A 26152-nucleotide genomic window follows, 5' to 3' on the forward strand; every position below is an offset into this window, starting at 1 on the left:
CTATCTGAGATATATACTACAGCCCTTATCCTCCACATACAACACCCGTTCTGCCTGTCACATTCTGTTAAAGGTCCCAAAAGCACACACATCCCTGGGTCACTCGTCTTTTCAGTTTTCCACAGCTAGGGACTGGAAAGAGCTGCAACAAACACTCAAACTGGAGAGTTTTATCTCAATCTCTTCATTCAAAGACTCAATCATGGACACTCTTACTGACAGTTGTGGCTGCTTTGTGTGATGTATTATTCTCTCTACCTACTTGACCTTTGTGCTGTTGACTGTGTCCAATAATGTTTGTACCATGTTTTGTGCTGTTACCATGTTGTATTGCTACCATGTTGTTGTTATGTTGTGTTGCTGTGTTGTCATTTGTTGCTGTCTTGCTATGATGTTGTCTAGTTCTCTCTTTTTGTAGTGTTGTCTCTCTTGTTGTAATGTGTGTTTTGTCCTATATTTATATTTATATTGTATATATTTATTTATTTTTAATCCAAGGCCACCGCCCCAGCAGGAGGCCTTTTGCCTTTTGTTAGGCCGTCATTGTAAATAAGAATGTGTTCTTAACTGACTTGCCTAGTTAAATAAAGGTTAAAATAAAATATATATTTTTTAAGAATACAGTTCATTGACTATAGCTCAGCATTCAGGACCATAGTACCCTCCAAGTTCATCATTAAGCTTGAGGCCCTTGATCTCAACCCTGCCCTGTGCAATTGGGTCCTGGACTTCCTGACGTGCCGTTGGAAAAAAACATCTCCACTTGGCTGATCCTCAACACTGCGGCCCCACAAGGGTGCGTGCTCAGCCCCCTCCTGTACTCCCTGTTCACACATGAATGCGTGGCCAACTCAATAATCAAGTTTGCAAATGACACAACAATAGTAGACTTGATTACCAACAACGACTAGACAGCCTACAGGGAGGAGTTGAGGGCTCTCGGAGTTTGGTGTCAGGAAAATAGCCTCTCACTCAATGTCAACAAAACAAAGGAGATTATCGTAGACTTCAGGAAACAGCAGAGGGAGCACCCCCTATCCACATTGACAGGATAGCAGTGGAGAAGCTGGAAAGCTTCAAGTTCCTCTACGGACACATCACGGACAAACTTAAATGGTCCACCCACACAGACAGTGTGGTGAAGAAGGCGCAACAGCGCCTCTTCAACCTCAAGATGTTGAAAAAAGGTGGTTGTCTAATACAAATCCTTAATAACTTTTACAGATGCACAATTGAGAGGATCCTGTCGGGCTGTATGACCACCTGGTATGGCATTGCATCGCCCACAACCGCAAGGCTCTCCCAGAGGGTGGTGCAGTCTGCACAACGCATCACCGGGGCAAATTACCTGCACTCCAGGACACCAACCACCCGAGCCATCAGATTGTTAAACAGCCAACACTAGCACAGAGAGGTTGGTGCCTACATAGACTTGAAATCATTGGCTACTTTAATAAATGGAACACTAGTCACTTTAATAACGTTTACATATCTTACATACTTATCTCATATAAATATACTGTATTCTATACTATCTATTGCAATCTTAGCCTATGCTCTCTGACATTGCTCATCCATATATCTGTATATTCTTATTCTATTTCTTTACTTAGATGTGTTTGTTGTGGAATTGTTAGATATTACTTGTTAGATATTGCTGCACTGTCGGAACTAGAAGCACAAGCATTTCACTACAATCACAATAACATCTGCTAACCATGTGTATGTGACCAATAAAATTTGATTTGATATTTATTTCTGACCAGCAGATTTCACTAATGTGCATTGTGAACAGATACTGATGCCCTGAGTAATGAAACATTTTTCAGAACAATATGGTGAGAGCACCAACAACACCTTTAAAAAGCCTTGGTTTCCCATCACTAGGATTTCCCAAACTCAGTCCTGGGCCCCCATTATGTGCACGTTTAGCTTTTTGTCCTAGGAGTACACAGTGGATTCAAATAACCAACTCATCATCAAGTTTTGATTATTTGAATCAGCTGTGTAGTGCCAGGGAGAAACCAAAAGGGGGGGATGACCTGCTCTAACATGCTGACCACCCCACTCGCGTCGCGTGCATGAGCTTTGCAAAATAAATGTACACATCCATGTTATTCAATAATCGCTCCCACACTGATCACGCGCACCAACGAGCGTCTGCGTTGACAGGCGTTTAAATAGAAATTGCTTCTATTTGTGGCTCAGAACACGCTGCAAGTCCTTCCTCTCCCATCTCACCATTGGCTTTTAAAAGCATAAGCCCACGTGTCATCTCCTTATTGGCTATACCCTCGGTTGTGGTTATACACCTTAGAAAAGTTAGTTGCCATTCACCATATAAAGTCCAAAGAAGAAAAATCCTGGAAGAATGAGAGACGACTAGAAATGATTCGGTTGACCTTTTTATGTGTGGATTAATGGAGTAGAGGATCTTGTGTATTTCAGGTAAAATAACAACTCCATGTGTACATCCCATGACAGATTAGTCAATAACAGCAAGCTAGCTATCGAAATAGGACAAATTAGCTAGCAACTGCAAGCTAGCTAAATTTCCATATATGTTTAATGCTTTTCCAACTTTCCTCAAATTAATATAATTGGTTCAGAGTTTGTGTTGGTATTTCAACCTGCGTGTCATGATTTGGTGTGTGGGTACAAAATCAATTTGCCCACCATGGCGCACACTCGTCCAGTTTGGGCATGGAGTAAGGTATTGGAACCAAAGCACTGGTAGCCTATAAACAGGGGTGGTTTAATTTCACTGTGCTTTTCTTTGCAGCACTCAAAGCTGATCTAATTCCTTTAAAAAAAATACATAATCCATGATAATGAGCTGCACCAAATTCCCATGATGAATATTCAGGGGCTTCTCCCTACAGGCTTAGTAAATAAAATGGAGCCAACACAATTAATCTAAATGATAATGGAATACCTGGTGAGGCGGGGAAGACAAGGCCCACTGCAACCTTGGAATTACATGCCATGGTTAAGTAAAATACTGTACCATCTTCTCACAAACAGGAGGTCAATAGGAAAGGTACTGTAATCATTATCAAGCAGTGGAGGCTGCTGAGGGGAGGACGGCTAGTAATGGTTGGAATGGAGTCATTGGAATAGTATCAAGCATATGGTTTCCATGTGGTTGATTTTAATTTTAATTTTATTTATTTATTTAACCTTTATTTAACTAGGAAAATCAGTTAAGAACAAATTCTTATTTACAATGACGGCCTACCCTGGCCAAACCCTAACGATACAGGGCCAATTGTGTGCCGCCCTATGGGACTCCCAATCACGGCCGGTTGTGATACAGCCTGGAATCGAACCAGGGTCTGTAGTGACGCTGCGCCACTCGGCTTGATACCATTCCATTGACTCCATTCCAACCATTATTATGAGCCATCCTCCCCTCAGCAGCCTCCACTATAAATATCAAGATGTAACATTATGGAGAGAATTGTGAACGTGTTGACAGTAAAAGCTGCTGTATCTGTCAGCAACTGCAGTGGATTCTTATCTGGTCACCCTGCTACATTTCATATCATAAAATATAATAAAATGTGCTTAAAGATCTAAAATGGATATAAGCATGAAGCAATACCCGTTTCTATGCTCAGAATTTGCAGAACGATTAAAGAATTTGTTCAGTTAAAGGCAAGTAAAACCATGGAATAAGAGATCACAGAATGTGAAATAATATGGTGACCTTGAAGTACTGTATATGGTGAATGGGCGAATAAATGAATTAGTGAATTACATCTGTCTGGCGCTATTGAAGTGTATGGTGAATGGTAGCATGGATGAACGTGTGAGTGAGTGAGTGACTTACATCTGTCTTGTGTTTCATCCGAGGTATCTGGACAGTTTGGCTCCCTGTCACATAGCCAGCCCTCTGGGACACAGGTCACCTGGTCATGGCAGTGAAACTCCCCTACGTCACACAGTATGGGCTCTGGATGGAGGAGAGTGGCTGGAGAGAGGAGATAGAGATGTTATGGAGGGGATGGGATGGATGGCTTACATGTTTCATTCAAAACATCCACCTGTAGTCGGACGACTATGAAGTGATTGTGTATTTAGTTTGAGGCGGTTACAGGTTTGTTAAAAGAGATGATCTTATTACATGTACTCTAGTTTCTATAAACATGAAAAATAATGGATGTGGTCTTCCTTACCCAATTTCCCGCTCTAGGGATCAATAAAGTTCATTTAACTAAATACCTTTTTCAGAAAAACTGGAGATTCACTGTGAGTAAGCTATTTTAAGAATTCTTTCCTTATCTCTAGACACAAACTTGTTTAAGATTGATAGCTATAAAAGCCCATTACTTAGTGGTGGTGATGTCTAAATGATATTTTGTAGATCACAAGATTTTGTAGATCAAATATTTAACAATCTCTGCAATACAGAGCTTATTCACAATTCATAATTTGGACACAATGAGACACTTTCTGATTGCTTGTTAGCCAAAAGCCTAGGCCAACAATACAAGAGACATACATATGCAAGGGTTACGGCTAGAAGGGATACAGCTCCGTTCCGAGGTCTGTGTCATCGGCCTATAGGCGTCACTGAAATGTCTCATTACGCACACCTGATTCCAATTCCCCTGATTAGTAATTGTATATATGTGCCCTCTGTTCACCATTGTCTTGTTGGTTATTGTTCCCATGGCCGTTGGTCTTGAGTACCTCTGCTTTTTGGTTTCGGCAATCGTGCTGCATGTATTGTGTACTGGTTATTACAGGTCTTGTCTCGTGTATTGTTGTGCATTTGTAATTACGGATCTCACCCCATGTAGTGTATTATGGGTCATGTTCTGTGTATTTATTAGAGGTGTAACCACGCTCTTTGGTTTGGGTTACATCCCTGTGTTTTTGTATATGTTTTGGGCTTTGTCCCTGTGCCTTTTCATGGCATGTTGTATTTTTGGGTGGAGTTTTAAAACCCCCTATTACATATTACTGTGCCTTTTTCCAATCATTTATACAACGTGACAATGATGAAAATATTTTGTTGACTCGCTGATTATTTGGAAACAGTCATCTTTCTGCTTTGTCCCGCAGTTCATTTTGGTATGTTCTTTTTCACATATACATTGACATTTTGGTCATTTAGCAGAGACTTTTATCCAGAGTGACTTACAGTGTATTCAACTAAGGTAGATAAACAATAACATATCCCAGTCAGAGCAAGTCAAATGTTTCTGTAACCGTTACTGAAAATGTTGTAGCTGTTCGGAGGCCTGCTTCTAATTTAATTTCGTAGTTTAAAATATAAAATACATGTATTTTAATTACTGTAAATACATGATAAAATACAAGAATGTTCTAGTTTATTTTGATACATTGAATATGATGTACCACAATGATTGTGGTACTTTATAAGTTTTGCCCAGCCCTGACCAAAGTGAAAACCTGGTCAAATAAAAAGTCATCCCAACCTTCCAATAGCAGGGCATCTGTCAGCATGTTGACATGTTTCCCTGCCTGGAGCTGTCAGACACTCTGTGTGATCATTCACACATGCTCTGCTGAAGATTTGACACCGTGTTACCCACCACTATCTCCTCCTCTCCATCCTGCAGAGAACGAATAATTTGTTTAAAAGCATTAATGCTCAGGCATATTATTTTTTTCTTTCCCTTTCTCTCTCTCTCTGCATGGGAAACTAGGAAACATATGTTTACATTTCCAAAGCAAGTGAAATAGATAAACTAAAGTCAAATAAAAAATTAACAGTAAATATTAAAGAATCAAGACATTCCAAATGTCATATGTCTATATGCAGTGTTTTAATGATGTGCAAATAGTTAAAGTACAAAAGGGAAAATAAATAAACATAAATCCATGTTGTATTTACAATGGTGTTTGTTCTTCACTGTTTGCCCTTGTGGCAACAGGTCACAAATCTTGCTGTTGTGATTGCACACTGTGGTATTTCAGCCAATAGATATGGGAGTTTATCAATATTGGGTTTATTTTCAAATTCTTTGTGGGTTTATGTAATCTGAGGGAAATATGTGTCTCTAATATAGTCATAGATTTGGCAGGAGGTTAGGAAGTGCAGCTCAGTTACCACCTCCAAATCTCTCTTTCACACACACACACTGAATTTCGAACGCTATTATGGTGGGAAGGAGGAAGGAAGGGTGTGTGTGTGTGTGTGTGTGTGTGTAGGGGGAGGATGGGGGAACAAGTTTGCCGCACGTAAGTAGTGGTGATAATTCAATGCACCACTGCACTATTCCCTATAGTGCCCTCAAGCAAATTCACTACCCGGGGACAGATATGAAAAGGTCAACCATCTCATCTTTTACACTTTTTCTTCTATCTAATTCCACCGGTGCCATCCATCTAAAAACCTCCCCGTTTCATTCAAGGTCTTCTTTGAAATATTGAAAGTTTTTATGTTATAAAAGGTGACTCTTCTAAAGATGGAGCATATTGATCATATTGCAAACCCCTGAGTCCTTCCTGACTCATACCCATGTGAGTGGGGACTGGGAATAGAAAATATTGAAGATTGTCATTACAATCAAATCTAATTGGACTATTGCAAGACCTTAATCTTCATATCCAAAGACGAAGGCTAGTATGATAAAACAAAATATTAAGAGACATTTATTGTAGTCCTTCCAATAAAAATTTGGCGCACAGCCATAAAATAAAGTGGCACAGCACTCAACTTCCATAACAAATAGTAACATTTGTATCACTATAATAAGATGCATTATAATAGTAGGTTATGGGTAGAGCTGTAGTAATCTTTCCAGGGGGATTTTTGTATTGCTCTAAAATAGATAATTCCCTGTAAGTATTCTGGCCTGACATTAGCACATGCCTTCATTCACTGTAACAAATTTACAGCAAACATTTTACAGTTAGCTACTTTAATTCTGTAGTACAGTACTGTAAAGAGCAATGCATTATGTGGGCTCAATGGCTTTACGCTACACTGTTGTAAAATTACAGCAATTTTACAATGAATAACTATAAAAGGTGCCTCTTCTAAAGATGGAGCATATTGTTTCGCTGTATATTTAAAGCAGCGTACAGTGAATTGTGATGCATTGTGGGAACATGTAGGTTGAGAAAGAATCTCTGTCTCATTAACATATTTTGATATGTGCCTTGTAAGAGGCAATATTTGTTGCATCCGTTAGTGCGAGTGCTGGACAAATTCAATTGAAATGTGGGAGTAGTTCACAGACAATTCAATGTGTGTAGGGGAAAGACCTCAGAGTCCGGGCCCTAGTAGGAGTGATATTTATGGAGAATATGTATCCCTGCCTTTTGACTGATCCATATGAAGTCTCAGGCTGGGTACTGCTTAGATTTTTTTGTATTATTTTCTATTTATTCTTTAACTAGGCAAGCCAGTTAAGAACAAATTCTTATTTACAATGACGGCCTACCCTGGCCAAACCCTAACGACACAGGGCCAACACGTGTGCCGCCCTATGGGACTTCCAATCACGTCCGGTTGTGATACAGCCTGGAAACGAACCAGGGTCTGTAATGAAGCTGCGTCCTTGGCTTGATATTTACAATGACGGCCTACACTGGCCAAACCCAGGCACCCCATATGGGACTCCCAATCACAGCCGGTTGTGATACAGTCTGGATTTGAACCAGGGTGTCTGTAGTGATGCCTCTAGCACTGAGATGCAGTGCCTTAGACCGGGAGCCCAAGTGTTAAATTGGTCAGGTAGCTCAAATCAAATTAAATTGTATTTGTCACATGCGCTGAATACAACAGGTGTAGACCTTACTGTGAAATTATTACTTACAAGCCCTTTACCAACAATGCAGTTAAGAAAAATAAGATTTAAGAAAATATTTACTAAATAAACTGCAAAGAAAATGAGAGAGCAACAGTAAAATATCAATAACGAGACTATATACAGGGGGTACCGGTAACAAATCAATGTGCAGGGGTACAGTTAGTCGAGGTATTTAACGTAAAATGAACATGTAGGTTGGGGTACAGTGACTATGCATAGATAATAAACAGCGAGTAGCAGCAGCGTAAAATAAAAAGGAGAGGGTCAATGCAAATAGTCCAGGTAGCCATTTGATTAGCTGCTCAGCAGTCTTATGGCTTGGGGGTAGAAGCTAGTAAGAAGCATTTTGGACCTAGACTTGGCGCTCTGGTACCGCTTGCCATGCGGTAGTGGAGAGAACAGTCAATGACTAGGGTGTCTGGAGTCTTTGGTAATTATTATGGCCTTCCTCTGACACCGCCTGGTATAGAGGTTCTTGATGGCAGGAGGCTTGGCCCCAGTGATGTACTGGGCCGTTCGCACTACCCTCTGTAGCAACTTCCGGCCAGATGCCCAGCAGTTGCCATACCAGGCGGTGATGCAACCAGTCAGGATGCTCTTGATGGTGCAGCTGTATAACTTTTTGAGGATCTGAGGACCCATGCCAAATCTTTTCAGTCTCCTGAGGGGTAAAAGGCGTTGTCGTGCCATATTCACAACCGTCTTGGTGTGTTTGGACCGTGATAGTTTGTTGGAACTTGACCCTCTCAACGTGCTTCACTACAGACCCGTCAATGACAATGAGGGTGTGCTCAGCCCTCCTTTTCCTGTAGTCCACCATCATCTCCTTTGTCTTGATCACGTTGAGGGAGAGTTTGTTGTCCTGGCACCACACTGCCAGGTCTCTGACCTCCTTCCTAAAGGCGGTCTCATTTTTGTCGGTGATCATACCTAACACAGTTGTGTCATCAGCAAGCTTAATGATGGTGTTGGAGTCAGGCTTCGCCACGCAGCCATGGGTGAACAGGGAGTACAGGAGGGGACTAAGCACATACTCTTGAGGGGCCCCCGTGCTGAGGATCGGCGTGGCATATGTGTTGTTACCTGGGGGCGGCCGTCAGGAAGTCCAGGATCCAGTTGCAGAGGGAGGTGTTTATTCCCAGGGTCCTTAGCTTAGTGATGAGCTTTGAGGGCACTATGGTGTTGAATGCTGAGCTATAGTCAATGAATAGCATTCTCACGTAGGTGTTCCTTTTGTCCAGGTGGGAAAAGACAGTGTGGAGTGCAATAGTGATTACGTCATCTGTGGATCTGTTGGGGCGGTATGCAAATTTGAGTAGGTCTAGGGTTTCTGGGATGATGTTGATGTGAGCCATGACCAGCCTTTCAAAGCACTTCATGGCTACAGACGTGAGTGCTACAGGTCAGTAGTCATTTAGGCAGGTTACCTTGGCGTTCATAGGCACAAAGACTATGGTGGTCTGCTTGAAACATGTAGGTATTACAGACTCGTCAGTGTTATAAATGTCAGTGAAGACACTTGCCAGTTGGTCATTGCATGCTCGGAGTACACGTCCTGGTAGCGCGACGTGGACCTGTGTTTCTATCATTCGAAGGGAGCAGGTGCTTTACATCCCTCGACTAGGGACAAGACCTGTGATTTGCTTTACTCTCTGGAGCAGGGCGCATTTGAAAGGACTGATTCATGGGGTGGCGTTAAGTGTTGAGGTGGAGCAACTGAAATGGAAAATTCCCTGTGTCTGTGTTTATATCCAAAATACCTCCATTTGTTTGACGCGTTATGTTCAGAAATCCACAGGCTCGAGCGGTCACTACCTCACAGACAAAAAATCCAAATAGTATCCGTAATGTCCACAGAAACATGTCAAATGTTTTTTATAATCAATCCTCAGGTTGTTTTTAAAATATATAATCGATAATATATCAACCAGGACTGTCACTTTTTCAATCAGAGATGGAGAGACAATGGCTTCCCCACTCTGTTGCTCAAGCAAAACTCTGCGAACACCCAGCTATCCACTGACGGGATGTTATCTTTCTCGCTCTAGCCTGAAACTATGTCTAAAGACTGTTGACACCTCGAGGAAGCCATAGGAAAGGGTATCTAGTTGATATCCCTTTAAATGGAGGCAAGGCATCCAATGGAACGGAGAGCTTTCAGGAAAAACAGCATCCACTGGTTTGATTTTCCTCAGGTTTTCGCCTGCAATATCAGTTCTGTTATACTCAAAGACAATATTTTGACAGTTTTGGAAACTTTAGAGTGTTTTCTATCCTAATCTTATATGCATATTCTAGTTTCTGGGCCTGAGAAATAGGCAGTTTCAAATGGGTACGTCTTTTAGCCAAAAAAACGAAAATTCTGCCCCCTACACTCAAGAAGTTAATGGTTGAGTGTTAAGCCATGTCCTTTTGATCTGTTTCACTCTATAGTCACTGTCAGTTTAAAAGCCTTTGTTAAGCCATGTCAAAACACCAAATATGAATTGGTATGCCGTCAAATTTAATTACATATTCACTGTTAGCAATTGCTGTCATTTTATTACTATACAATGTAACAATTTAACAATAAATGACCATATTCATATTTTGCTGTATATTTACTGCAGCGTTGTGTAAATTATGGTGCATTGTGGAAAAATGTTGTGGGAGGCGAAATAATTGCTGGCTCATTAACTTATTGCAAGGTGTGCCTTGTAAGTGGCTATATTTGTTGCACCCGTTAGTGAGAATGCTCTACCAATTGAACTGATATGTGGTAGTAGTGCCCTAACAATTTAATGTGTATAGGGGACAGAGAAGAGTATTAGTATGTTTTCAACTTTAACTGGTTGTATTTTGTAAAGTTCTTTGGGTCTGTTTTGCCCTGTAATCACAGCCAGTTTGGAAGCCTTGCAAGTGATTTATAACACCAAATGTTCATAAATATGCTGTACTATAAAAACACCTAGCAGCCAACCTGCTGGCACCAATCCCATGTTATGACAAAATACCAATATTATGATTAGTAGCATTTACTTTCTTACAGTATTGTACTGTATAATTTATCTGATATTACAGTAACTTGCAGGAAGCTGGTGGCAAGTTATTATGAATATTACAGTAATGTTTTAGGCACTGGCCAGAGATGGGCAAAGAGACATCAAAAGGTATGGTAAGGTATTCCAAATACAAAATACCTTGACGACCAATGTTGTTGTCACTACAACAACATTCTCAGTAACGGTTACAGAAACTCTTTACTTGCTTTGACTATAATATGTATTTTATTAATCAACCTTAGTTCAAACTGTAACTGTGAGTCGCTCTGGACAAGAAGCGCTTATCCAGAGCGACTTGCAGTTAAGCGGACTACAAGCAAGTTTATTTCTGTATTAGAAAGTACAAAATACATGTGTCACGACTTCCGCCAAAGTCACCGGCCTTCTAGCCATTTTCAATCCACTTTTCATTTTCCATTTGTTTTGTCTTTGTCTTACACACCTGGTTTCAATCCCCCAATTACTTCATTGGTTCATTATTTAACCCTCTGTTCCCCCATGTTTGTTTGTGAGTAATTGTTTCTTGTATTGCGGTCTGTATTTATGGCCTTGTATTTAAACGAGGTGACCACGTTGCAACGTCTGGGCACCGCCATTGATCGCTGCAGACGATGGATCGTTGGGAGAGAGGAGGAGGTCGTCCAGGGCCTCCACCAGCCCCACAAGAGCAGGCCCCACTGTCCAGCCCTCCTACACCCAGTCCCAGCAGGATTCGGCTCACACTCCCGAGGGAATATGATGGGGACGGCTGCCGGATGCCAGGGGTTCCTAATCCAGCTGGAGCTCTACCTGGCGACCGTCCACCCGGCTCCTTCGGGATATGAGAGCGTGTCCACCCTCGTCTCCTGCCTCTCAGGTAAATCCCTGGAGTGGGCCAACACCGTATGGAGTGAAGGAGACGCGGCAGACCATTACGCAGAGTGAACGTCTGTGCCGCCTGAGGCAGGGGACGAGGAGCGCACAGGATTTTGCTTTGGACTTCCGGACCCTGGCTGCCAGCGCGGGATGGAACGACAGGGCCCTGATCAATCACTACCGGTGCAGTCTGCGCGAGTACGTTCGTCAGGAGTTGGCCTGCCGAGACACCACCCTCACCTTAGACCAGCTGGTGGATCTGTCCATCCGGCTGGACAACCTGCTGGCTGCCCGTGGACGTCCAGATTGGGGCCTGTCAGTTCCATCCCCCAGCATCTCCGCTCCGACGACCATGGAACTGGGAGGTGCAGCGCCTAGGGCAACCAGAGGAGGGGCCATTCCCTGCACCATCTGTGGCCGTAGAGGGCACACTGCTGGTCGGTGCTGGGGAGGTTCCTCAGGGAGTCGAGGCAGCAGACAGGGCACTATCGTGTCACCCCAGGTAAGTCGGCACCAGGCTCACCCAGAGCCCCCTGTTTTCCCTGCATTCCCAGCATTAGGCGCTCGTAGATTCAAGCGCAGCTGGGAATTTTATTGACCGTTCATTTGCTCATAGTTTAGGGATCACCCTTGTTCCTGTGGATAAGCCCTTCCCTGTGCATGCCCTAGATAGTCGACCATTATAGTCAGGGCTGATTAAGCATGATTAAGCACGCTCCACTAAGCATGGTTACGCAGGCGTGTCACAAGGAGAGAATCAGTCTCTTCCTTATTGATTCCCCTGCGTCTCCCGTGGTGCTGGGCCTACCCTGGTTGGCCTGTCATGACCCCACTATTTAGTGGCAACATAGGGCTCTCAAAGGGTGGTCACGAGAGTGCTCAGGGAGGTGTGTAGGAGTTTCCATCAGTGCGACTATGGTGGAAAGTTCAGACCAGGTCTCCACCATGCGCATCCCCTCAGAATATGCCAATTTGGCTCTCGCTTTCTGTATGAAGAAGGCGACTCAATTATCACCCCATAGACGGGGGGATTGTGCGATACATCTCCTTGTAGACGGAGCACTTCCCAGTAGTCACGTATATCCTCTGTCACAGGAGGAGACGGTGGCTATGGAAACATATGTCTCCGAATCCCTGGGGCAGGGATACATTTGGGCCTCCACTTCACCTGCCTCCTCGAGTTTATTTTTTGTGAAGAAGAAGGATGGAGGTCTGCTCCTGTGTGTTGACTATCGGGGTATCAATCAGATCACAATGAAGTACAGCTACCCACTGCCTCTCATTGCCAGTGCGATCAAGTCAATGCACGAGGCGCGCTTCTTAACAAAATTGGATCTCATGAGCGCTTACAACCTGGTGCGTATCCGGGAGAGGGACAAGTGGAAGAAGGCATTTAGTACCACCTCAGGGCACTATGAGTACCTCGCCATGCCGTACGTGTTGATGAATGCTCCATCAGTCTTCCAGGCCTTTGTTGATGAGATTTTCCGGAACCTGCACGGGCAGGTGTAGTGGTGTATATCGTGGTGTGTATGTACTCCGCTACACGCGCCGAGCATGTGTCCCTGGTGCACAAGGTGCTTGGTTGACTGTTGGAGCATGACCTGTACGTCAAGGCTGAAAAATGTCTGTTCTTCAAACGGTCCATCTCCTTCCTAGGGTACCGCATTTCCACTTCAGGGGTGGCAATGGAGAGTGTCCGCATTTCAGCCGTGCGTAATTGGCCGACTCTCACCACGGTAAAGGAAGTGCAGCGGTTTCTAGGGTTTGCCAACTACTACCGGAGGTTAATCCGGGGTTTTGTTCAGGTAGCGGCTCCCATTACCTCACTGCTGAAGTGGGGACCGGCACGACTGCAGTGGTCGGCTGAGGCGGACAGGGCTTTTGGTCACCTGAAGGCTCTGTTTACCTCGGCTCCCATACTGGCCTATCCGGATCCCTCTTTGGCGTTCATAGTGGAGGTGGACGCGTCCGAGGCTGGGATAGGAGCTGTGCTCTCTCAGCGCTCGGGCACGCCACCAAAGCTACACACCTGTGCTTCTTTTCGAAGAAGCTCAGCCTTGCGGAGCAAAACTATGATGTGGGGGACCGGGAGCTGTTGGCTGTTGTCAAGGCTCTGAAGTCGTTGAGACATTGGCTTGAGGGGGCTAAACACCCTTTCCTCATCTGGACTGACCACCGCAATCCGGAGTACATCCGGGCGGCGAGGAGACTGAACCCTCACCAGGCAAGGTGGGCCATGTTCTTTACCCGTTTTGTTTTCACTCTGTCCTACAGACCAGGTTCCCAGAACGCTAAGGCAGATGCACTGTCCCGGATGTATGACACAGAGCAGCTGTACATGGATCACACTCCCATACATCCGGCCTCTTGCCTGGTGGCACCGGTGGTGTGGGAGCCGGACGCAGACATCGCGCGGGGGCTACGCACAGAGCCTCCCCCCGCAGTGTCCAGCTGGGCGCCTGTACGTTCCGTCTGCTGTCCGCGACCGTTTGATCTATTGGGCCATCACGGCACCCTTCTCTGGTCATCCTGGCATCGGTCAGACCGTGCGTTGCCTTAGTGGGAAGTACTGGTGGCCTGGTGGCCTAGGGTTTATGTTTCCTCCTGCTCAATGTGCGCCCAATTCTCCCTTCCAGTGCGTACTGAGGTATCAGCCGGTTCTGGCACCTTGGCATCAGAGTCAGAATGAAGCTCCTGCGGTGGACGAATGGTTTAAGCGCTCGGAGGAGACCTGGGACGCCGCCCATGTGCACCTGCAACGGGCCGTGAGGCGGCAGAAGGCGAGCGCCGACCGCCACCGCAGTGAGGACCGGGTCTGGCTCTCGACCAGAAACTTGTCCCTCCACCGGCGCTGCCAGAAGCTGGGTCTGCGGTTTGTGGAGTCATTCAAAGTCCTGATACCACTGAATGAGGTATGCTACACGTTATAGCTTCCCCCAAATTACCGTATGAATCCCTCATTCCATGTGTCTCTCCTCAGGCTGGTGATGGCTGGTTCACTCCATAGGTCTGAGGTGTGGTAGGTTCCGTACTGAGATTGAGATGATCAAATATTAGTACAGTCTCCACTAGACAATAATAGATGGGAAAACACAATATATTGTACTTATAAAATATGTAATTTAGCAGGTGCTTTTACTCAAAGCAACTTACAGTCATGTGTGCATATGGGTGGTCCCCAGAACCAAACCCACAACCCTGGTTCTACAAAACCAGTGCTGACCTTGGGAGACATGAGGGCCAGAACATGGCTAATGAACTGAATGTTTTCTTCTCAAGATTTGAATCAGACAACCTTGTGTCGGAGGTAAAACAAATGGAAGCATCATTACAAATCAGCCCAGCAGAGGAGTTGATGATGCCATTCTTACTCTCCTCAACATGGTCTACAGACATCTAGAAGGTGCCAAATCCCATGTCAGGGTTTTGTTTGTTGACTTTTCTTCTGCCTTCAACACAATCCAGCCTTACATTCTGGCACAGAGACTCATTCGGGACTTCTCCTTAGATGGGGGGCTGGTTTTATGGCTGTTGGACTTCCTGAGCCAAAGGTCACAGCGGGTCAAAATAGGTCCCCACGTGTCAGGCATTCGCAAAACCAACAGAGGCTCTTCTCAGGGAACTGTTTTGTCCCCACTCCTGTACATCTTGTACACTAATAGTTGTACTAGTTCCCATCCTGACAGATAACTCGTTAAGTTCGCTGATGACACTGCCTTGATCAGCCTGTTGCATGATGACGAGGAACACCATGGCCCGGTCCTAGATGACTTTGTAGAGTGGTGTGATGAATCACACTTGGTCCTCAATACCAATAAGACCAAAGAGATGTGCATAGACTTCAGGAAGCATACAACACCTACCTCTGCAACATCTATCAGAGGTCAGAACATAGAGATTGTAGAGGAATACAATTATCTGGGTGTCCTCTTGGACAATACGCTTCAGTGGAGTAAATGTATAGAACTGATCTACAAAAAGAGTCAATGGTGACTGTACTTTCTCAAAAGGCTGGGATCTTTTAATGTTAATTGTACTACACTGACTCTGTTTTACAAATCTTTCATTGATAGTATTTTAACTTTTTATATTGTTTGTTGGTTTGGCAATTCCACTGTCAGCCAGAGAAATATTCTGAGAAGGATTATCACCACAGCAAGCAAGGTACATGGAGTCAAAAAGACAAGCCTGGATGAGATCTTTAAGATCAGGGCCCTCTGCAAGGCTCATTTTTTTGTTGTTGACCCAAGCCACCCCCTGTACCAGACTTTGAACTACTCCCCTCTTGGCGTCGGTGTAGGGCACCCATTGGCAGAAAAAACAGAACTCGACAATCATTTGTGCCAGGTGGGATATCCCTCCTAAATAGCTTGGGCTAATGTCCCTATCGACCCAGTAAGGCCAGTCTCTTTTTATTGGTATGTAACTGTTATGAAAGTTGTATTGTCAATTTGTTTTGTTATTTAAACGTGTCCATGCCACTGCAACAAAATTTCTCCAGGGGGACAATAAAGTCAGTGAAGTAAAAGTAAAGTAAAGTGTACTTAAAGGTTTAAATGGTTTGTACCAGGTTTAGGCAGGTCTTTCTTTATTTTATGTAAGATGTATATGGTTGCACATCGGATAATGACATTCTACAAAATACAGGTGTATATGTGTGATGACAGCTGCTTACAAAGAATATTGTCTTGAACATACACTTTTGTTAGCAGAAATCAGTGCTCTGGGACTTTTGCTATAAAATCTTTGCATTTTTTTAAAAGAAAAATAATGGGTATGTTGAGCGAGTAAACAAAAATGGTTATCCACCTTCACTGACAACATGAGAGAGCATAAGGGTATAAGGTATCAATATAAATACGAGCTAAAGGTAATACGCTATTAATAGCTAGGTTATAAGGGGTTGGACCAGGTGTGCTTGGTTTGCAGAATGGATGTTTCTAGTACCTTTGAAGCTGAATTGATTACCATTAAAGGTAGGAAGGGAGCTGGTGGAGGCTCGTGGTGACTGAGAGGCCATTTACTCTCCTGGCAGGCAGCAGGGGCCATGAAATAAAGAGAGGGCCTCTTGACCTCAGAGCAGCCAGAGTTTCCATTGATGTGTCTACCTGCTTTCATGCTTGCATGTCTGCCATCCTTGAAAGGCAAAGGGCCACATTTGAGTCATTTGGTTGACCTCTCATGTCAATTTATCTCCCCTTTCGGAATCAAAATCCTTTACTTCTTGTTTGCTGGCACTGCAACTGTTGCACCCCATTTAATTTCAGAGTGAAATAGAAAGAAACAAACATTCTATGGAGGGGAAAAAAACGAACATCACTGTCTTGTCGATCCTAGTAAAATAAATAGGACAACGACTGAATTGGCATGAGAAAGAAACATACCACAGACACTGCATCACTAAATGGTATAATTATTTGAAGATCATTTCTAACAAACATCAGTGGTGGATGGATAACAGCACAAATAACAGCATAACAAAATGGCAGCTACCGTAGCAGGCTTTGGTCGGTCAGAAACGTTCAGTGGAGCCTGGTTGGGCACATTATCACAAGCTTCATTCCTGACACCCTGCATCCGTTATGACGGGCGGAACACCACTGCTCATTAAATCCATTGAGCTCTTTGAAACACGGCAGATTTTAGAGAGTAGAACAGAAGATGTAATTTGGAGACAGGAAGAGAGAGAGAGGAAAGATGGCTTTCAGAACTGATAGTGAGTAGAACTGGAAAACTATGAAGGCAGCTGCTTTTCTAACAGGGAATACATAACAGACTACCTCTTTTGAAAGAGAAATTATAGTATAGGTTCAGTATGTTGATTAATCGTGAGATACTGTACTGTAAATCCATCGTTAAGATACAGAACTGTGCTTCATTAATTGAAACCCTACCATTATTCATTACAGAGCAGAGTGGACTTCATAATAATACTCAGTGCTGTATCATAAACCAATAGGATGACCATTATGATACAATTCCTATCCATGGAAAGGGCTGAAAAAAGGCTTGACACTTGACATCTGAACATCCAACAATTGGCTGATGAAGAGCAGGCCCTCTAATAGAAAATACATTACTTGATCATTACATTGCCTTTATTCAACTTTTCATCTGCCATTCGATGTTCCCTCCCTCCTAACCATGGCTAAATCTCCATCATAATATATCCCTATGCAGGAACTAAATATACACAAAATGGAATGGAACTCTGCAACAATACAATGCTGGAGAGACTAGTTTAATTCATATCCAACACTATTATTGAAAACCTCAAATGAAACCTTAAAAGTTGAACATTTGTCTTTGCTCTGTGTTGTTTGCTGGTCAATTTGCTCCGCAGACATAACCTCTGCACAATGTTCCCCTACAGGTTATGTGTGGCTGTGGAACCGACAGTCCAGTGACAGCCCAATGAATACTCAACTGGCATCAGGTACTGAAGGTCTTATGTAGGGGGACAAATATAAGTACCGTAAAACTTCAATTAAACACTGAGTCTCAAATATTCACCTATCCCTTTTAATAGTCGGGTATCAGCACACATTTCAGCAAATTAACACATGTTTCAAATAAACCGTGGGGCTAAATGAATTGTTTGCGAGGTTACCATGGACACAGCTCTGGTACTCCCACAGTCATGTGCATGTTGCTAGCCAGGGCGCCTCTAAAATGAAAACACAACATCAAATGAGTGAGTACCGGTACTGCTCTCCTTGGTGCTGAATCAAATAATCAGGGGGTGTATGATAGGCAGCCTTTGTAAGTCTGATCTGCAAAGGATTTGTTATTACAGTGTTTATACTGGTCGGACTGGTCACAATAAACACTGTGGTAGTTCTTTTAACATTTTATTGACCAAAATCTGTGTGCATTAAGGAAATAGACACCTGGCTCAAATAGAAGCATTGTGTTCAGTGATTGAAGCAAATAAACACCCAGACTATTAATTAAAGTTTTACGGTAAACACACACACACATACACGTACACACACGTACAATGCAACACAACATTTCTGTACGTCAGCACAGACTCCTCTTCCTGGCCAGCTGTGGGTCATATACATTATGGATGAGAGGAGAGGGAGCTTTGCCAAACTGAGCAGGTTATTAAGAATATAACCACACTGCAGCACAGACGTGTTCAAGCCCTATCCTAATCTTCACATCATGTCTGCCATGAATCCCAATGCAGAGCCAATGTCATGCATTTCAATGCTGATGCCTGTCGCTAACACTCCAATTAATCTTTATTACAGGCTTATCTCTCATGGTGACACCCTCCATGTGGTATTTAGAACCAAAATGCCATCCATGTTGACTCTGATCAGGAATATGAAGACGTGAGAGCTCCATTACTTTGTTCTTTGTAATAAATGACTTCAGAATTACACTAATTTTTCAGGCTTCCACCCATATGGAATTATGTGAATGTCATCAGTATTGACACAAGACTTAGTCCATTTCCCTCAGGCCAAGAATAATGGCTATAAGGGTAGATAAAGTGAGTGCTTGCATAGCCAACTCATTAGCATACTGTTCTGCGTAAGAGAAAATAATGATGTACAAAGGAGAGAAGGATGCGTTTACAAATGACAAATTCCATTAAGCACTTAAACTAGCCGGAGGAAAGTCATGTCAGACTCTGCCGGGGGACCTTTCTCACATGGCAACGTGGAGCAGCAACAACGGCATCCTAACTGAACTGGGTCAGAAATCAACGAAAAAGGACAACAGGGTCTTCATTAGACAGAGCGTGACCTTCAACGTTGAGAACAGCCTGGTCTCAGGGCCCTTCTTATTATTCTGTACGTAAATACGATTCACTCCATTTAGTATGATATGTTAGGTTTGGTATGGTTACCTAAGACAGATGGTTACTTATGGCCAAACCTTAACCCTTTAACCCTTTAACCTAACTCCTTACCTTAACCCTTTAACCCTTTAACCTAACTCCTAACCTTAACCCTTTAACCTAACTCCTAACCTTAACCCTTAAACCTAACTCCTAACCTTAACCCTTTAACCCTTTAACCTAACTCCTAACCTTAACCATTTAACCCTTTAACCTAACTCCTAAGCTTAACCCTTTAACCCTTTAACCTAACTCCTTACCTTAACCCTTTAACCTAACTCCTAACCTTAACCCTTTAACCTAACTCCTAACCTTAACCCTTTAACCCTTTAACCTAACTCCTAACCTTAACCCTTTAACCCTTTAACCTAACTCCTAACCTTAACCCTTTAACCTAACTCCTAACCTTAACCCTTTAACCCTTTAACCTAACTCCTTACCTTAACCCTTTAACCTAACTCCTAACCTTAACCCTTTAACCCTTTAACCTAACTCCTAACCTTAACCCTTTAACCCTTTAACCTAACTCCTTACCTTAACCCTTTAACCTAACTCCTAACCTTAACCCTTTAACCTAACTCCTAACCTTAACCCTTTAGAACCCTTTAACGAATTGTAACTACATATCATACGAAATGGATGGTGAACATCTACAAATGAATACATATGAAACGTAATATATCATACTCAGCTAGAATGTGTAACACATTGTATGTAATACGAATTGTAATGCGTTACATATCATACGAAATGGATGGTGAACATCTACAAATGAATATATGTGAAACGTAATATATCATATTCAAATGTATTTACAGAATAATTCCAAATTCTCTGAGACCAGGTTACTGAGAAGTGTCACTTTTATTTTCTCTGCAGCAGCCGGTCCATGTCAACCCATTAGCAGAGGAAGTGAACAACCAGCAGGAAAAGTTTCAGAGGAGAAAGACAATGCTGGAATAGCCTTGCACCTCCTTGCTGCTTGGCATTATTCCACAGAGTAAACATTGAATGATTCATGAGAATGATCTTAAGCTGTTCGGTCCTTTGCTTCCCTTTTGGCTCCACATGCAAGACAAAGCATTATAGCACAATGCGCCTCACAGCGGAAGTACAGGATCTCATGGGTTATTGAATCATAGCGGTAGTAATTGTTATTTGGCAAGTGAGAGCTGAATGCTCGTATTATCAACGGCAGGGTAAAAATGTTGTTCAGAAAATGTTACTTGAGGTTGAGCTCCCTGAGTGAGAATCAAAAGTCTCTGTAAACCAGATCATTATCCTCTATTCTTAAATGTCAACACTTAAGATGCAATGAAAGCCTCTATAAGCCAGGTCACCCCCCCATTATTTCATAACAATTCTTTAGATGCAACACAACACATAATACATCCTAAGTGCCTACTCTGTATAGAGGTAGGTGGCAGCACAGCCCAAAAATGCATATGCATGACAATGTGCAGTTAGTTAGTAAACGTGGTGGTTGATAATCATATGGCCCTATTCCAAGTTGTGTCCAAGGTCAACCTAATCACTGTGTCCTATCAGAGAACTCCATTTTACCTGGGTCCTATATAGGATTTATGTCCCTAACCACGTCATGATGACCAATCACAGTGAATAATTGGTGCTTCATGTGACAGGATCTTTGTCAAGCTACGGGGTGAACTGCCAGTCAAGGTTCTGTTGGGGCTCATTTTTTTGCAATGGGGGGGGGGGGTTGTCTGTGCGTGTCTATCCTACATTAGGAGCATCCATCATCTGTGTTGTAGAGTCAGAGTGAGAGATGTTACTGTGAGGGATGGATTACCTCTGCAGTGTCTGCACAGAGCTAACCATTGCCCATCAGCTCCACTTTGCTAAGCAACATGTCTCTGTGTAGGTGACAAAGGGCGACTCCACTCATATATAGTGCATAGATAGAGAAGGATAAGACCCTGACAAAACTTAACTACCTTTGAAAATCAATGTATCTTATAGTCAAAATGCATGAATAATTGATCCAGTGTTAAATCAACAATGAAAGAGTGGGACCATATACACACTGGAACTAGTTTTAACACACTGCTTAGTGTAAAACCTTATTTTAAAATTTCCCAGACTGCCTTGTCTTTCTAGTGACTTGTAAAGTTACCCCCATGGCTATATTTGTTAGTGACCGAGACACGGTTGTTGCATACCTACATTATTAGTCATGTGGTCTGGTCTTTATAAGTGTCAAGCCACTGTGTTAGGGTTACACTATGCCTCTTGAAATATATCATTTATTGACATAAATGTAATGGTAACATTCAACCTAGAAACGGCAGGTTGAAATTCCCTCAAAGGCTAGGGAGACTTGGAAATTATATTGGCGGCAAAGTTTAGCGGGGGTGTGGATTTCAGTTAGTTGTTTTTTGCCACCTCTGAGTGGAAGTGTACCAGTTTAAGTGGTGTATGGTAAGGGTACAACATTACCATTTACAAGGGGGTAAAATAGATTTTTTGCTGTGGTGGTACCCTATTTGTATATAACTTAAGATATAAATCAAGTGCTTGTACCCCTTCAGGAACAAATCAAAGAAATGTATGTCTTATATATTTACGTAGCAAAACAAATATTAATCAATGTACAAGCACAGACATAGATATTGAAACAAACTATTCTAAAAATCAACCTGCAGTAGAGCATGCTGGGAAATATGATCATAGTGGGTGTGGTTTTAGTTTCCAGTGATGTGTATAGCTGTGTTCGAATACCCATACTAGCATACTGTATACTATATACTATTAGTTCATTTTAGTATACTGTAAACAAACAGTATCATTTCAGTTGAGCGTACTAGCGCTTTGCCTGTCTACTGGAAGTTGATGCTGTTGCTATGCAACCTCTTGCTAGCCTGTTAGCATAACAAATGACTAGCTAGACATTTTACGATTCTGGGTGTGTTCGTAAAATACAATCTGGAGTGCCAGAGTGCACAAATCCAGAGCATGGTCAGATTGTCCGTTCGTAAATTCTGCTCTCGCATTTTGCTCTCGGCGCGTACACTGGATGATCTAGCTGAGGAGTAGGGTTGATCTGATCGTTCTGACCTCACAACGGCAGTCAAGCACCCAAGCTAACTGGCTAACGTTGGCTATCTTGCTAGCTACTTCCATACACACATACACCTCGCTCTGACCATTGTACTTGCCCTAGCATAGGTGGATAGGCTGTGCTCATGTTATCCAGCGCTTTGGTGACTGTAACTGTGCTGCTGGCAACGATTGAACTATGATTGTTTTTGCCAACGTTTACTGACACTGGCCATATTCAACGGGTGTTGAGCATTGATACAGCCATTAGTTATTCTGGGCACTGGCACACTCAGACGAGTGCTCTGAAATAGGAATAAATACCCAGAAGTAACAATGCCCATTGAGAACTCAGAACAACTATACCACGTAGCTAACAATGACGTGAATAATAAATCAATAAACATTTGGTAGTTAGATAGCATATAGTTAACATACTACCTGGTGAGTTCGATGTATTAGTAGCCAACTAATGTTAGGATGGTAACTAGCTAACATACCGGTATATACTGTAATGCTATGCCGTTCGTAAGGATAGCGTAGCTAACAAATGGTCAGCCAACATAACGTGTAACGTAACTTATTTGAAAAGTAATTACTTTATTACATTGCTCAAAATGTTCTTAACATTTGTTCTAATTGGTTAAAGCAATGCATTTGTATACCCTCTCGTCAGATTTTCTGCCATTTTCTTCCAATCTGAATACATTGATGCGATGCCCATTTCCTGAAGAATTGTATTTTGGGTCCCTAAAAGCACAGAAATAGTGTCCACTACTTGTATACTTCGTATTTTGGCTAATTTAGTACGACATCCGGGAACTTTTGGAATACTAACTACAGTTGTCGGAAGCTTACATACACTTAGGTTGGAGTCATTAAAACTAGTCTTTCAACCACTCCACAAATTTCTTGTTAACAAACTATACTTTTGTCAAGTCGGTTAGGACATCTACTTTGTGCATGACACAAGTCATTTTTTCAACAATTGTTTACACACAGATTATTTCACTTATAACTCACTGTATCACAATTCCAGTGGGTCAGAAGTTTACATACACTAAGTTCACTGTGCCTTTAAACAGCTTGGAAAATTACAGAAAATGATGTCATGGCTTTAGAAGCTTCTGATAGGCTAATTGACATAATTTGAGTCAACTGGAGGGGTACCTGTGGATGTATTTCAAGGTCTAACTTCAAACGTATTGCCTCTTTGCTTGACATCATGGGAAAATCAAAAGAAATCAGCCAAGACCTCAGAAAAAAAATGGTAAGTCTGGTTCATCCTTGGGAGCAATTTCCAAATGCCTGAAGGTACCACGTGCATCTGTACAAACAATAGTACGCATGTATAAACACCATTGGACCACGCAGTCATCATACCGCTCAGGAAGGAGACATGTTCTGTTTCCTAGAGATGAACGTACTTTGGTGCGAAAAGTGCAAATCAATCCCAGAACAACAGCAAAGGACCTTGTGAAGATGCTGGAGGAAACAGGTATAAAAGTATCTATATCGACATAACCTGAAAGGCCGCTCAGCGAGGAAGAAGCCACTGCTCCAAAACTCCCATAATAGAGCCAGACTACTGTTTGTAACTGCACATGGGGACAAAGTTTGTACTTTTTGGGGAAATGTCCTCTAGTCTGATAAAATAAAAATAGAACTGTTTGGCCATAATGACCATTGTTATGTTTGGAGGAAAAAGGGGGAGCACGGGGGTGGCAGCATCATGTTGTGGGGGTGCATTGCTGCAGGAGGGACTGGTGCACTTCACAAAATAGATGGCATCACGAGGCAGGAAAGTTATGTGGATGTATTGAAGCAACATCAAGACATCAGTCCAGAAGTTAAAGTCATAAATGGGTCTTCCAAAAGGACAATGACCATGAGCATACTTCCAAAGTTGTGGCAAAATGGCTAAGGAAAACAAAGTCAAGGTATTGGAGTGGCCATCGCAAAACCCTGACCTCAATCCTATAGAACATTTGTGGGCAGAACTGAAAAAGCATGTGTGAGCCAGGAGGTCTACAAACCTGAGTTACACCAGCTCTGTCAGGACGAATGGGCCAAATTATTGTGGGAAGCTTGTGGAAGGCTACCCGAAACGTTAGACCCAAGTTAAACAATTTAAAGGCAATGCTACCAAATACCAATTGAGTGTAGGTAATTGAGTGTAGGTAACTAATTGAGTGTAGGTAACTGGGAATGTGATGAAAGAAATATAAGCTGAAATAAATCATTTTCTCTACTATTATTCTGACATTTCACATTCTTAAAATAAAGTGGTGATCCTAACTGACCTAAGACAGGGAATTTTTAATAGGATTAAATGTCAGGAATTGTGAAACACTGAGTTTAAATGTATTTGGCTAAGGTGTATGTAAACTTCTGACTTCAACTGTATTTCCATATTATTACCAATAAGCATACTACATTCTCAATTTACTTCACAAATAGTACAGTTAATGTGGTTAGTATGACTTTTCGAACACAGTTTATGAGTTTCAGGCCCCTGTAGGGTGAAACTAGGCCTTCAAAATAAGATCTTATGAAAAATGTACAATTATAGCATTCACTTAGAATCTTATTTGGTGAAATCGATAGATCCAAAAATGGTTGAATGCAATTGAGTGTAGGTACTAACAAATACATTCATTGGTAGTCACTTTAACATTTTTTGGAAAAGCAAAGCACTCTGGAAAATAATTGAATACATTTTTACACTAAGCAGTATGTTAATTTAAAGCTGATTCCAATGTGTAGAAGGTCTCACTTTTTCAGTGTTGATTCAACACTCTCATTTGTTGATTTAATGTAACACTGGTCTTTTACAGATGCACAATTGAGAACATCCTGTCAGGCTGCATCACCTCCTGGTACGGCAACTGCACCGCCCACAACCGCAGGGCTCTCCAGATGATGGTGCGGTCTGCACAAAGAATCACTGGGGGCGAACTTCCTGCCATCCAGGACACCTACAGCACCCAATGTCACAGGAAGGCCAAAAAGATCATCAGGGACTACAGCCACCCGAGCCACTGCCTGTTCACCCTGCTACCATCCAGAAGGTGAGGTCAGTACAGGTGCATCAAAGCTGGGACCAAAAGTCTGAAAAATAGCTTCTATCTCAAGGCCATCAGACTGTAACAGCCATCAGACTGTTACTGTAAATGTTAAACAGCCATCACAGTGAGGCTGCTGCCTACATACAGACTTGAAATCATTGACCACTTTAATAAATGGATTCCTAGTCACTTTAATAATGCCACTTTAAAAATGTTTACATATCTTGCATTACTCATCTCATATGTATATACAGTACTGTATCTTATACCATCTATTGCATCTTGCCTATGCCGCTCGGTCATTGCTCATCCATATATTTATATGTACAGTATATATTCTTGTTCCATTCCTTTACTTAGATGTGTGTGTATTAGGTAGTTGTTGTAGAATTGTTAGATTACTTGTTAGATATTGCTGCACTGTCGGAGCTAGAAGCACAAGCATTTCGCTACACTTGCAATAACATCTGCTAACCATGTGTA

Source organism: Oncorhynchus nerka, linkage group LG1, assembly GCF_034236695.1.
Source record: "Oncorhynchus nerka isolate Pitt River linkage group LG1, Oner_Uvic_2.0, whole genome shotgun sequence".
Lineage (NCBI taxonomy): Eukaryota > Metazoa > Chordata > Actinopteri > Salmoniformes > Salmonidae > Oncorhynchus > Oncorhynchus nerka.